This window comes from Pelophylax lessonae, assembly GCF_965119305.1.
Source record: "Pelophylax lessonae genome assembly, chromosome: 4".
Classification (NCBI taxonomy): Eukaryota; Metazoa; Chordata; class Amphibia; order Anura; family Ranidae; genus Pelophylax; species Pelophylax lessonae.
In genome coordinates this window covers 268,632,915-268,644,550 of record NC_138771.1, presented here as the reverse complement: position 1 = coordinate 268,644,550, position 11,636 = coordinate 268,632,915, and positions in this window count along the sequence as shown.

The following is an 11,636-nucleotide window of genomic DNA, read 5'->3' as shown; positions in this document are numbered from 1 at the left end:
CTTGCTCAAAACTTTATAACATTGTCCCATTAGAGACCAGAGGGAACATAGTGGTATTCATACCCTCAACCACAGTTATTTCTTAGCCCCCTTTCACACGGGCGGACCAAACTGCCATTGCCCTCTATGGAGTTGCAGGTGTCAACATACATTGACCATTGGCACCCGCCGACATCCGATTCTACCCTCGAAAAAATAGGCAGATGAGAGATATGTTCCCCATATTTTAGGCAGATCAAATGGCTGTCAAGTGTGGACAGGCAGTCTGTTTACATCTGACTGCCCATAGAGGACAGCAGGCTTTGTCTGTGTCAGAGCAGACACAGACAAGCCATCTGCCTGCTCAGTGGGGATCAACAGACAGATTCCCCACTGAGCAGGCGGACTCCTGGCGGAGTCCACCCCATGTCAAAGGGGCCTTCATTTCTTAGTGCAGGTCTTTCTAAGAGATTTCTTTTCTGCCTCTCCCCCGAAGGGGAGAGCACACAAAACTATCTTCCTCTGGTGGTGCCAGACAGTCTCTCCAAGGAAGCACCGAATTTCAGCCTCCTTCCTCCTTAGAAAGGGGCACCCCACATCACCACTAGGAGGAGCAACCCTTAGGCTGCATTCACACTTGAGCGTAGCGTTTTTTACCGCGATTTTTCACCCGTTTTTGGAGGCAGGCTTTGACATCTATCAAAAATGCTGGTAATCAGCCCAAAAAGAAGCTCCTGTACTTTTTTCAGCTACAGGCGTTTTGCTTCAGGGGACAAAACGCTCAGATGTGAACAGGGGCCATTGAAATGAATGGGATTTTGATTGTTGGGCGTTTTAGATTTTCACAGATGAGCGTTTTATGAGCTGAAAAACGCTCAGGTGTGAACAGAGCCTTATAGAGAAAATCTTCTACTTGCTTACATAAATATTTACATTGTGCTAAGCTGGACCTATGTAACTATAATGCAATAAAGATCATCCTTGGAATTTAGCTTCAAAGCAGATGTTCAGCCATTAAACTAACCTTGTCTCTTCTGGTCCCTCCCCCCTAATTCTTACAGAATTGGAAAACATTTCCTTTTTCTTGCTTCTTGCTACCTTACCACTGCCACTACGGATTTCCACATCACACATGTGAGGAGGTACATGTGCACTGCACTGCAAACATTAGGCAGGTCTCTGGCACATCTGAACACGTACAGTTTATACTATAACTTTATAAAGTATTTCAGCAGGACAAGAACCTCCTGCTCAGCCATCCGCAGGGAGCTTTGTATTCTATGAATGAATACAAAGCTTCTTCTGATTGACAGAGGTGGAAAGGCAGGTGAATGACATCACAATCTCTGTTTCATCCATTCAGAGGACGCTTTAGGGAGATTTACTAAAACTGGAGCACACAGAATCTGGTGCAGCTGTGCATTGTAACCAACCAGTTTGTGACCTAAGCATGTTCAATTAAAGTGATTGTAAATGTTTTTTTTTTTTAAATACTGTAACTGTAGCACCCTACAGGTAGGTGCTAGGTAAATGTATAGTGGGCCTTGTCTGCCTAACAGCAGGGCTGTGATCTGTTGATAGGGTGTCAGGGCTTCCAGATGTGCCTGCTGAGGGGAGAAGTATCCCCACTGGCTCCTGTGAGAGGCTTCTCATAGGGCAGTGTGGGAGGCCCAATCAGAGGACACTTCCCAGCTTGTAACTGCCCCCGAAGGCAGATTATGCTGCAAAGGATTCTGGGAGTGGGTATAAGTTTGGGGGGAAGTGCGTGACACAGTGTCTTTGGCGGGAGCAGAGTCCCAGGAAGGAGAGTGCGGCTGTCTCTCCTCCTGTCTGAGGAAGGCGGATGTCTCAGGGTGTCGCCTGAGTGTCCAGAGAGTGCTGAGTTGAGCTGAGGGGATCTGGTGTGCCGAGAGCCTACAAAGAGAGACAGGGGTCCAGTCCTAGGAAAGCCTACACAGGTCCTGAGTACTGAGGATTGCCCCTGGGGGTCTGCCTGAAGTTAGAGACGACCAATCTTGAAGAGGTTCTGGGATCCAGTGTCAGCTAGCTGCAAAGGGGGTACTTAGGTTGAGGACCCTGAAGCTACAGAGGGGGTACATAGTCAGTTGACCCTGAAGAGTTTGAGGTTAAAGGGGGCACCTGCAGTATGGGCCCTGAATTGTACAGAGCGTGCCAGTTACAGTGACAGCTATACAGAGTTCTACTATATACTACCTCAAGCTGTGCCAGGCGGGGGAAGGTATTCAGTGACTTTCACAGTGCAACAGTGTCAGGAGTTCTACAGTACTCAGTCTTGGATCTTCTGGACTATAAGTCGAGGATTCAGCACTTCTTCTGTTTTACAGAATGTTCTCAGTGTCAGTGAGCGTTGGCCGGTGCCGGCTGGCGTCAAGGAAGCGCCAACGGGCATTTCAGAAGTAAAAGTCCCAATTCTAATTAGTTTAAGCCTCAAGGAGTATCCAACTCATTCCCTTCTCCCATCCCCTAATTCCAATAAAAACCACAAACAAAGATGCCGGAGTTGTCGCTGCTTCAGTTATCACACCCAGGGTCACAGCTCACATGGGCTGGAGAGATTACCGGTACTAATGGCAGACCCACATCAGGCCATAGGCCTGGAAACCTTGCTACATAACAAACATGTTATACTTTTTGCACAGAGCAGCCCCTATCCTCCTTTTCTGGGGTTCCCCGTCGGCGCTCCTGGCTCCTCCTCTATATTGAGTGCCCCCACGGACAGCCACTTTCCATGGGGGCACATGAGTTCTGCTGCTGCATCTATTAACACAGACAGTGGGACTTGGCCCCGCCCTCCGCTCCCGTGTCACTGGATTTAATTGACAGCAGAGGGAGCCAATGCCTCCTGCTGCTATCAACATATCCAATGATGACCCAAGACAGCGGCTGGAGCTGCTGGGCTCGTGCTCATCACTGGAACGTTTGGGTTCAGGTAAGAATAATGGGGGGGTCTGGGGGGCAGCTAAAACCAAGAAGGTTTTTCACCTTAATGCATAGAATGCATTAAGGTGAAAAATCCTGAAACGTTACAACTCCTTTAAGCTTTGACAATAAAACCTAGAAGTTGATTGGTTGCTATGCACAGCTGCAGCAGATTCTGTGTGCACAAAGAAAATTGTCAGTAAAAATCCCAAAAAATCAAGCAGTAATCTGTTAAATCCAATTCAGAAACAAACCAGGGAATAAAAAAAAGAGTGCAATATTTCACACCACACATTTGGTGGCGGTAACCAGTGCGGTACCAAAAAGAGGGGACTATTTAAACCCTCAGAAAGGGGCATTCAACCCACCGCGGGCCTAATTCAACTCACAGAAGACCCACGGAAGGGGGCCTAATTCCACCCCCAGAACACCCACAGGAAGGGGTACTATTCCACCCACAGAAAGGGGTGCAATACAACCCTCAGAAAGGGGTCTATTCCAGCCACAGAGGACCCACAGAAAGTTGACACTATTCCACAGCAGTGGACACACAAAAATGTGGCATTATACATCACCAGTGCAGTATAAAAAAAAAAATCAAACAGGCATGACATGTAGTGCAAATAAATTGTAAACATCAGCTGAAATGTAACATCAAGAACTTTTTAAAAGTAAACGTTGTTTACAAAAGTGCATCAAAAAAGTGTGTCAACCATGACAATTACTCCAGCTAGAAGTGACCTCTCGAAGTGGCCACTATAATACTTTTGGTTATATACACCATTACAACAAGTTAAACTTGGATAGGAACATGAAAAATAAATACAAATGTTTAAAAAAATAATTAAAAAAATGAAGTGAAGTTTGCTTTAGTTTCCACAATATAAACATAGGCAGCAGCACATAATTGGGCCAAAAACATAGAAAAGAGCACTTTCAATAGCTCCTGTAGTCCATTCATTTACAAAAAACTGATTTTTTTCTGAATGTACAGTATGACATAATGCGGGGCTCAAAATTTAAAGTCCTGAGCTACTAGCCAGGCCTTAAGGGTTACTCGCCACAAGTTGCCCCACCCAACTCCTACCCTGCCCCGCCCCTAATTACACCCCTAAACAAGCCTTTATAAATTATCTCATAAAATTACACTGTTAAATGTTTTTGCATTAATGCAGAAGTTATAAAAATAAATATTAATAACAACATTATCAGTGCCCATCAATGCAGCCTATCAGTACCCATCAGTGCAGCAGCATCAATGAAGCTTATCAGTGCGGCCTGATCAGTGCCCATCAGTGAAAACTCAACCATGCCCATCAGTGCAGCCTGATCAGTGCCCATCAATGCAGCCTCACAAGTGCCCATCAATGCAGCCTCACAAGCGCCCATCAATGCAGCATCACCAATGCCCATCAATGCAGCCTCCCCTGTGCCCATCAATGCCGCCTCCCCTGTGCCCATCAATGCAGCCTCCCTTGTGCCCATCAATGCAGCCCCCCTGTGCCAATCGATGCAACCCCACCTGTGCCCATCAATGCAGCCTCACCAGTGCCCATCAATGCAGCCTCACCCCTGCCCATCAATGCAGCCTCACCCGTGCCCATCAATGCAGCCTCACCCATGCCCGTCAATGCAGCCTCGCCCGTGCCCGTCAATGCAACCACACCCGTACCCTTCAATGCAACCTCACCCATGCCGGTCAATGCAGCTTCACCAATGTGTCATGGTCTTACCTTCTTGCTGTTCTCCTTCATTTGACATGTGCTGGCGGCCATCTTGGTTTCTGGGTTTCTTGTAGCCTCCCACCCTGCGGCTCCTCCTTCCCACTGGGAGGAGCTGGATACCTAGCTCTTATATATAGGAGGTCTGTGGCTTCAGTTCCCTGCTTGGTCCTCCTGTGTTCACATGCTACTAAGACTGCTGCTACTTCTGGTTCCTGTTCCTGGCTTCGTCTGACTACCCTGTTGGTTCCTGATCCTGGCTTCGTCTGACTACCCTGTTGGTTCCTGATCCTGGCTTCGTCTGACTACCCTGTTGGTTCCTGATCCTGGCTTCGTCTGACTACCCTGCTGGTTCCTGACCCCTGGCTTCGCAAAGACTCTGCATCGGTTTCGCCATCCGTTTGGACTTTTGCTTTATAGCTTGTTTTTCAATAAAGCTGTCTTATTTTCACTTATCTGTTGTTGTACGTCTGGTTCATGGTTCCGTGACATTAGGACCAAGCCATGAATTCTGACGGTACAGGGCCATCCTCGCTACCCACGCTGGTTGCCAGACTTGATCAGCAGGATCACCTGTTGGGTCGGTTCGCCGTGGTGTTGCAAACCCTGCTTGAACGCACGGTACCACAGGCCACGAATTCTGACGGTGCAGGGCCATCCTCACTACCCACGCTGGTTGCCAGACTTGATCAGCAGGATCACCTGTTGGGTCAGTTCGCCGTGGCGTTGCAAACCCTGCTTGAACGCACGGTTCATTTCGCTCCCGTTGCCGATGGGTCGGTTGTCGCTCCTGGGTCCGCTCCTACTGCCGCTCCGGTTGTTGCGCCAGAGTCTACCCCGACACCTGTTGTTGCGCCTGCGGTGTTTTGGGGTATGTCCGGTTCTGCCCCCCTTCCACAGCGCTTTGGGGGAGAGCCAACTCAGTGCCGAGGTTTCCTTAACCAGGTGGGCATTTATTTCGAGTTGCTGCCACATGCCTTTCCTACTGAGAGATCAAAGGTGGGCTTCTTAATCTCGCTGCTCTCGGACAAGGCCTTGGCCTGGGCCAGCCCTTTATGGGAGAACAACAATCCGGTGGTTGCCGAGTTTTCCGGTTTTGTTGCTTCTCTTCGGAAGGTATTCGATGTGCCGGCTCGTGCTGCCTCTGCTGCGAAGCTCCTTATGTCCATCAGACAGGGTTCACGATCCGTAGCTGAATACGCCATTGAGTTTCGTACCCTGGCAGCAGAGGTGGGCTGGAATAATGAGGCTCTGGTCGCTGCTTTCTCTCATGGTCTCTCGGATGCCTTGAAGGATGAGGTTGCAGCTAAGGACCTACCAGTGGAGCTCGAGTCTCTTATTTCTTTCCTGATTTTGATTGACACCAGACTCAGGGAGAGACCTTCCTTTAAGGAGAGTCTGCGGAGGCCTCCTAACAGATTGGCGCCTACCTTTGTTGTCCCACCCGTGCCTCCCTCTCCTCCCACGCCTCCTGGGGATGACTTGTCTGGGGGTGAACCCATGCAGCTGGGGTTTGCTCGCCTGTCCGAGGGGGAGAGGGTACTCCGGAGACGCGAGGGCCGATGCATGTACTGTGGTCTCGGTGGGCATTTTCAGTTGGCATGTCCGAACCGTCCAGGGAAACGCTCGCACCTGAGATCCTGTCGGGGGCAGATCTTGGGTGGAGTCTCCTCGTCCCCGGTTTCCCGTGTTGACAAACCACTGATCACTGTTGTCCTTTCCTGGGTCGGGGGCTCGGTGACGACCCAGGCGTTGGTGGACTCTGGTGCTGGTGGTTTGTTCATTGATAGTGTGTTCGCTGCCGCCAATTCCATTCCTCTGCAGGCTCGAGGTTCTCCTCTGGCTCTTGAGGCGATAGACGGCAGACCCCTTCTGCCGCCACACGTGACTCATGAGACCCTTCCAGTGGGGTTAGCCATTGGTGCCGTCCACAGAGAGTCGGTCTGCTTCCAGGTTATTTCGTCTCCACACTACTCGGTGGTCTTGGGGTACCCCTGGCTCCAGAAGCATAATCCGATTTTCGATTGGAGATCGGCCGAGATCCTCTCGTGGTCACCGCAGTGTGGGGCTAGTTGCATCCATGGGCCTGTCAAGTTGCTGTGTACTTCCTCGGACTCTCTGTTGCCCCCTGAATACGAGGAGTACCGGGATGTATTCGATAAGGTGCGCGCGGTTGCCCTACCTCCGCACCGCCCATACGATTGTGCCATCGAGTTACAATCTGGTGCCGTTCCTCCTCGTGGCAAAGTCTATCCACTGTCGGTAGCGGAGAATGAGGCCATGGAGGAGTACGTGCGGGAGGCGCTTTCACGTGGACACATTCGCAAATCCTCGTCCCCGGCAGGGGCTGGATTTTTCTTTGTGAAAAAGAAGGGCGGTGAGTTGAGGCCTTGCATCGATTACAGGGGTCTCAATCGCATCACAATCAAGAACGCTTACCCGATACCCTTGATTTCCGAGCTGTTCGATCGCCTTAAAGGGGCCACGGTCTTTACCAAACTCGACCTGAGGGCGGCATATAACCTCGTAAGGATCAAGGCGGGCGATGAGTGGAAGACCGCGTTTAACACCAGGACCGGTCATTATGAATCCTTGGTTATGCCCTTTGGGCTGTGCAATGCGCCCGCAGTCTTTCAGGAATTCATCAACGATGTTTTCCGTGACCTGTTGCAGCAGTGTGTGGTGGTCTACCTGGATGACATCTTGGTATATTCTGAGTCCATGGAGACCCACATTCTGGATGTCAAACGAGTGTTGCAACGGTTACGAGAGAACAAGCTGTTCGGTAAGCTTGAGAAATGCGAATTTCACCGATCCCAGGTAACCTTCTTAGGTTACATCATTTCCGCTGAGGGGTTCTCCGTGGATCCTGAGAAGGTTTCGGCTGTCTTACAGTGGCCCCAGCCCAGTGGTCTTCGCTCCCTGCAGCGCTTTTTGGGCTTCGCCAATTATTATCGGAAGTTCATCAGGGACTTTTCCATGCTAGCCAAGCCTCTCACGGATCTGACCAGGAAGGGCAGTAATTCCCAGGTCTGGCCGCCCGAGGCCATCCGAGCTTTTGAGGCTCTAAAGTCCGCCTTTGTGTCGGCTCCGATTCTGTCGCATCCCAACCCTGGGTTGCCCTTTGTCCTCGAGGTGGACGCGTCTGAGACGGGAGTAGGCGCCCTTCTGTCTCAGCGTAGAACACCAGAGGGTCCTCTGCTTCCTTGTGGGTTTTACTCCCGGAAACTGTCTTCCGCGGAGTGCAACTACCAGATTGGTGACAGGGAGTTATTGGCCATCGTGCAGGCTCTTAAAGAATGGAGGCACTTGCTCGAGGGTTCGGTGGTTCCGGTCCTCATCCTGACGGACCACAAGAATCTGACCTACCTCTCTGAGGCCAAGAGATTGACACCACGTCAGGCCAGATGGGCTCTGTTCTTGTCACGTTTTAATTACGTGGTCTCCTACCTACCCGGTTCCAAGAACATCAGGGCTGATGCCTTATCACGGCAGTACTCCGACCTGTCCAGGGAGGAGTCGATTCCGACTTCGGTCATACCTCCGAATCAGATCCTGGCTGCCATTCGCACCAGCCTGACCTCTCCCCTGGGTGAGCAGATTTTGGCGGCTCAATCTGGTGCTCCCTCTGGGAGACCCAACGGCAGATGTTTTGTGCCTGAGGAGTTGCGCACTCGGTTGTTGCGAACCTACCATAACTCCAAGACCGCGGGGCATCCTGGAAAGAATCAGCTGTCCTGGGCTGTTTCACGTCTGTTCTGGTGGCCTTCCCTACGTTCCGACATCGCCGCATATGTAGCGGCATGCTCCGTTTGTGCCCAGAGTAAGTCCCCTCGGCACCTTCCGTTGGGCCTTCTGCAACCCTTAGCCACCGGGGAGCGCCCATGGTCACACCTGGGGATGGATTTCATTGTGGACCTCCCTGCATCCCGAGGCCATACGGTCATTCTCATGATTGTGGATCGGTTTTCCAAAATGTGTCACTGTGTTCCTCTCAAGAAGTCACCCTCTGCACAGGAGTTGGCCACGATTTTTGCCAGGGAGGTCTTCCGGTTGCACGGTTTGCCCAAGGAGATTGTGTCGGATCGGGGGAGTCAGTTTGTGTCCAGGTTCTGGCGCGCCTTTTGCTCCCAGTTGGGGATTCATCTCTCCTTCTCCTCGGCCTACCACCCTCAGTCCAATGGGGCCGCAGAACGTTCCAATCAGGCCTTGGAGCAATTCCTTCGTTGCTATGTCTCCGATCACCAAGACAATTGGGTTGACCTCCTGCCTTGGGCTGAGTTTGCCAGGAACACGGCGGTGAACTCTTCCTCTGGGACGTCTCCCTTCATGGCCAACTATGGGTTCCAACCTGCCGTGTTACCGGAGGTATTCTCTCCCCAGGATATTCCGGCTGTGGAGGATCACCTTTCCGTCCTACGTGCTTCTTGGGTACAGATCCAGAAGTCCCTTGAGGTCTCTGCGCAGCGCCAGAGACTCCAGGCTGATCGCAGACGAGCGCCTGCTCCTTCCTACCAGGCCGGAGACCGTGTATGGTTGTCCACCCGCAACCTCAACCTTCGAGTGCCCACTCCCAAGCTGGCGCCTCGCTTTGTTGGTCCCTTCCGAGTGCTTCGCAGGGTAAACCCGGTAGCCTATGCCCTTGCGCTTCCCCCTGGCATGCGGATCTCCAACGTGTTTCATGTCTCCCTGTTGAAGCCTCTGGTGTGTAATCGTTTCACTTCCTCGGTTCCTCGGCCTCGTCCGGTCCGAGTGGGCAATCGTAAGGAGTATGAGGTGAGCAATATCCTGGACTCACGCCTGGTCCGCGGTCGGGTGCAGTTTTTGGTTCATTGGCGTGGTTATGGTCCAGAGGAGCGTTCCTGGGTTCCCTCCGCAGATGTCCATGCTCCTGCCTTGCTCCGAGCCTTCCACGCACGCTTCCCTCAGAAACCGTTCTTTACTCCGCGGAGGAGGGGCCCTTGAGGGGGAGGTACTGTCATGGTCTTACCTTCTTGCTGTTCTCCTTCGTTTGACATGTGCTGGCGGCCATCTTGGTTTCTGGGTTTCTTGTAGCCTCCCACCCTGCAGCTCCTCCTTCCCACTGGGAGGAGCTGGATACCTAGCTCTTATATATAGGAGGTCTGTGGCTTCAGTTCCCTGCTTGGTCCTCCTGTGTTCACATGCTACTAAGACTGCTGCTACTTCTGGTTCCTGTTCCTGGCTTCGTCTGACTACCCTGCTGGTTCCTGATCCTGGCTTCGTCTGACTACCCTGCTGGTTCCTGATCCTGGCTTCGTCTGACTACCCTGCTGGTTCCTGTCCCCTGGCTTCGCAAAGACTCTGCTTCGGTTTCGCCATCCGTTTGGACTTTTGCTTTATAGCTTGTTTTTCAATAAAGCTTTCTTATTTTCACTTATCTGTTGTTGTACGTCTGGTTCATGGTTCCGTGACACAATGCCCCTCAATGCAACTTCACCAGAGCCCCTCAATGCAGCTTCACCCAAGCCCCTCAATGCAGCTTCACCCGTGCCCGTCAATGCAGCTTTACATAAGCCCGTCAAAACAGCTTCAACTGTGCCCGTCAATGCAACTTTACCTGTGCCCGTCAATGCAGCTTCACCTGTGCCCATCAATACAGCTTTAACTGTGCCTGTCAATGCAGTTTTACCTGGGCCTGGTAATGCAGATTCACTTGTGCCTGTCAATGCAATGACCAGTGCAGGGGAAGAGAGAGAGGGAGGAAGAGGAAATCTGGCAGGATAATCGCAATAATGGCCGGGCGCTCACCGACACACACAGTCCCGCTTCCTGGCCCGACTCCTTTGATAGATGCACACATCCCGGTTTGCCAGGTGTTCTGTCTATCAAAGAAGCCGGGCCAGGAGGCGGGACTGTGTGTGTCGGTGAGTGCCCGGCAATTAAAATTAAAGCTGTTACAGCAGAATGATCCCCGCTCTGTGGTAATCCCGTCCATCAGCTTTCCACTTCCACTCTCTTCCCCTGAGCGGCACCCGGAGCAGCCCCACACTCGCCCTAAATTATTTTCCACTCGCAAAATGCGAGCAGGCGAGTAGAAAATTTGAGGGCTAACATAATGGATTACCAAGCATTTGGGGACAAACATTCGAGAAGGTAGTTCAAATTTCAATGCCTCCAAATACAAATTACTGTAAAAATTGTTGGATTAAAAAAAAGTTTTTTTGCAAAAGAAAAATAACAAACATGTTAAAACGTAAAATGTTATAAGGAAATGACCTTAACCACTTTACCACCGGAGGATTTTGCTGTCTTACGTCCAGGCCACTTTTTGCGATTCGGCATTGTGCGACTTTAACTGACCATTGCGCGGTCATGCAACGCCATACCCAAACAAAATTTATGTCCTTTTTTTCCCACAAACAGAGCTTTCTTTTGGTGGTATTTGATCACCTGTGCAATTTTCATTTTTTGCGATATTAATTAAAAAATCGTGACAATTTTGAAAAAATAACAATAATTTTCTATTTTGAAAGTTAAAAAATATCCAATATATTCAATTTTTGTCATATATTTAGGCCAAAATTTATTTAGCTACATGTCTTTGACAAAAAAATTCTCAATGAGCGTATTTTTGACCGCTTTATGACCGGAAAGGTTTTACCCCATTCCTGACCAGGCCATATTTTGCAATTCAGCACTGCGTTAGTTTAACTGACAATTGCGCGGTCGTGCAACACTGTACCCAAATTAAATTTATGTCTTTTTTCCCCACAAATAGAGCTTTCTTTTGGTGGTATTTGATCACCTCTGTGGTTTTTACTTTTTGCGCTATAAACAAAAAAAGAGCGACAATTTTGAAAAAACAACAATATTTTTCACATTTTTATATATGAAATTCCACCCCAAAAAAATGTAAAAATCAAAATTTTTTATCATTATAGGCCAATTTGTTTTCTGCTACATATTTTTGGTAAAAAAATTCACAATAAGCGTATTTTGATTGGTTTGCGCAAAAGTTATTGCGTTTACTAACTA